Below are 3,935 nucleotides of genomic sequence, written 5' to 3' on the forward strand. Positions count from 1 at the left end.
ATGGATCCGGACACTCTAAGGCCAACCCAGGTTCCAGCTGCCGATCCTGCGAAACCCAACACCTTGGAAGTGTTGGTGAGATTACCCTGCTAAATAATCTACTCAGCTGAGATCCATTCAGTAGAGGATTCAGAATCCTACAGTCTGCAGTCTGAGAAAACAAATCAGCTGAGGAATTGACAAATGAACAAAACGTGACCTGAGAACACAAAAGAAGGTGCCGACCAGCCACCAAACCAGATCACTAGAATCATAAGCCTACACTACACCAACTGGGAACAGCTGCTCCCAAAGAAATAGAGCCCAACAGCACCGATTTAACCAAGAACTCCTAGTGGACCAAGACTAACAATCAGAATAAGAGAGGTACCTTCAGACAGACACCACCTATACTGAGCAGAGGAAGAGATGAGTAGACGCCAGTGCAAAAATACAGGCAACAATATAAAAACCTATATGACACCATCAGAACCTAGTGATTCTACACCTGCAAGACCTGAACATACCAAGGCAGAAGAAACAGAAGAAATCAATCCTAAAAATGACTTTAAGATGATGATAGAGATCCTTAAAGAGGAAATGAAAAACTCCATTAAAGAGGAAATAAAAATTCCCTTAAAGAAATGGAAGAAAAAACAAACAAAAAAATTGTAAGAAATCAAAGAAAGCCAAGGAAAAGTAATTAAACAGATGAAGGAAACAATTCAAGATTTGAAAATTGAAATTGAGACAATAAAGAAAACACAAACTGAAGGAATGCTGGAAATAGAAATCCTGACTAAACGAACAGGAACTATAGAAGTAAGTATAACCAACCGAATGTAAGAGATGAAACACAGAATCTCTGACACTGAAGATACAATAGAGAAAATAGATTTGTCAGTCAAAGAAAACACTAAAGACAAAAAAGTCATAACACAAAAAACGTCCAAGAAATTTGGGGCACCATGAAAAGACCAAACCTAAGAATAATAGGGATAGAAGAAGGAGAAGAATATCAACTCAAAGGCACAGAAAATATATTCAACAAAATCACAGAAGAAAACTTTCCTAACCTAAAGAAAGAAATACCTATGAAGATACAAGAAGCTTACAGAACACCGAATAGGTTGCATCCAAAAAAAAGGTCCCCTCACCACATAATGATCAAAACACTAAATATACAGAACAAAGAAAAAATATTAAGAGCCCCAAGGGAAAAAGACCAAGTAACATATAAAGGCAGTCCCATCAGAATAACACCAGACTTCTCAATAGAGACTATGAAAGCTAGAAGGTCCTGGACAAATGTTATGCAGACACTAAGAGACCACGGATGCCAACCCAGACTATTATACCCAACAAAACTCTCAATCACCATAGACGTAGTAAACAAAATATTCCATGATAAAACCAGATTTAAACAATACCTATCCACAAATCCAGCCCTACAGAAAGCACTAGAAGGAAAAATCCAACCTAAAGAAGTTAAAAACACCCATGAAAACTCAGGCAATAGATAATTCCACACCAACAAACACCAAAGAAGGATAACACAACAGGATCACAAAAAATAACAGGAATTAACAATCACTGTTCATTAATATCCATCATTATCAATGGTCTCAACTCACCTATAAAAAGACACAGAGTAACAGAATGGATAAGAAAACAGGATCCATCCTTCTGCTGCATACAAGAAATACACCTTAACTTCAAAGACAGATACTACCTCAGAGTAAAGGACTGGGAAAAGGTTTTCCAAGCAAATGGATCTAAGAAGCAAGCTGGTGTAGCTATCCTAATATCTAATAAAATAGACTTCAAACTAAAATCACTCGAAAGAGATCAGGATAGACATTACATATTTATCACAGGAAAAATCCACCAAGATGAAGTCTCGATTATGAACATTTATGCCCCAAATACAAAGGCACCCACATTCATAAAAGAAACACTACTAAAGCTTAAAACGCACATCAAACCCCACACATTAGTAGTGGGAGATTTCAACACACCACTCTCACCAAAAGACATATCTACCAGACTGAAACTTAACAAAGAAATAAAGGACCTAACAGATGCTATGATTCAAATGGACTAGACATCAAAATACTGAACAATCCAATTAAAAAATGGGCTAAAGAGCTAAACAGAGAATTCTCAAAAAAAGAATCACAAATGACTGAAAGACATTTAAAGAAATGCTCAACATCCTTAATCATCAGAGAAATGCACATCAAAACGACTCTGAGATATCATCTTACACTTGTCAGAATGGCAACGATCAAAAACACTAATGACAGTCAATGTTGGAGAGGATGTGGAGCAAAGGGAACACTCCTCCACTGTTGGTGGGAATGCAAACTTGTATAACCACTGTGGAAATCAGTATGGCGGTTTCTCAGAAAATTGGGAATTGTTCTACCTCAAGACCCAGCCATACCACTTTTGGGCATATACCCAAGGAATGCTGAATCATACCACAAAGAAACATACTCAGCTATGTTCATAGCAGCACTATTTGTAATAGCCAGAACCTGGAAACAACCTCGATGCCCGTCAACTGAAGAATGGATTAAGAAAATGTGGTACATATACACAATGGAGTACTACTCAGCAGAGAAAAACAATGACAGCATGAAATTTGCAGGCAAATGGATGGAACTAGAAAAATATCATCCTGAGTGAGGTAACCCAAACCCAGAAGGACAAACATGGTATGTATTTACTCATAAGTGGATTCTAGATATAAAGCAAAGAACAATCAGACTGCAACCCACAGAACCAGGGAGGCTATATGGCAGGGGAGACCCTAGAATGACTGTGGTTTATAAGTTTTGGTTTTACCCAAAAAAATAAATAAATAAATAAATAAATAAATAAATAAATAAATAAATAAATAAATAAATAAAACAAAATTAAAAAAAAAAGAACATTAAAAAAAGAAAGAAAAACAAACCCCTTTTTCTGGTGGCGGCACCGCGTGGTGAGGAGCTCCTGTTCATCCTCGCAGCTGTGCCGTGTCCAAGGGTCCGCTGCAGTCCGTGCAGGTCTTCGGATGCAAGAAGATGGCCACAGCTGTGGCACATTGCAAACGGGAAAACGGGCTCATCAAGGTGAACCCGCGTCCCCTGGAGATGATTGAGCCTGTTCTGCTGCTGGGCGAGGAGTGATTTGCTGTGAAGGGTGGTGGTCATGTGGCCCAAATTTATGTTATCCGACAGTCCATCTCCAAAGCCCTGGTGGCTTATTACCAAAAGTATGTGGATGAGGCCTCTAAGAAGGAGATCAAAGATATCCTCATCCAGTATGACAGGACCCTGCTTGTAGCTGATCCGTGTCACTGTGAATCCAAAAAGTTTGGAGGTCCTGTTGCCTGTGCTGGATACCAGAAATCCTACCAATAAGCCCATCTCAAGGATCAGGGGTTTACCTTTGTAATAAACATCCCAGGGTAATGTTAAAAGAAAGAAAGAAAGAAAGGAAGGAAGGAAGGAAGGAAGGGAGGGAGGGAGGGAGGGAGGGAGGGAGGGAGGGAGGGAGGAAGGAAGGAAGGAAGGAAGGAAAGACCCTTCCTCCCTCTTTCTTCCTTCTCCTTTTCTCCCTCTCTCACCATGAGGTAATTCTCTCTCTCTCTCTCTCTCTCTCTCTCTCTCTCTCTCTCTCTCTCTCTGTCTCTCTCTCTCCTTCTCTCTATTCCCTCTTTCCTCCCCCTTTAATAATAAAACTTTCCACATGGATGCCGCGTCTGCATGGTGGAACTTTCCACTGCGACTGATCGCGGCCACCCTTGTGCCCCTTGGCTCCACCCACCAAGCCCTCTGTTGGTTTTATTGTGGCACTCTTACCCTGCCAGGAAAAGTCACGAGGCACAACAAACCCACTATCAGAGTTTTATTAGGAGGGAGGGAGGGAGGGACAGGATAGAATGTGTGGTCAGGCCTGCTGAAAAG

The 3,935-nt window shown here is 40.3% G+C and overlaps 1 pseudogene; it reads left to right on the forward strand.

Moving 5' to 3' along the window:
- On the forward strand, nucleotides 1-3,389 carry LOC128118036 (40S ribosomal protein S16-like; annotated as a pseudogene).
- Nucleotides 3,390-3,935: the final 546 nt, after the last annotated feature.

This window comes from Peromyscus californicus, unplaced genomic scaffold (genome assembly GCF_007827085.1).
Source record: "Peromyscus californicus insignis strain IS unplaced genomic scaffold, ASM782708v3 Scaffold_21__1_contigs__length_65335640, whole genome shotgun sequence".
Taxonomy (NCBI): Eukaryota; Metazoa; Chordata; class Mammalia; order Rodentia; family Cricetidae; genus Peromyscus; species Peromyscus californicus.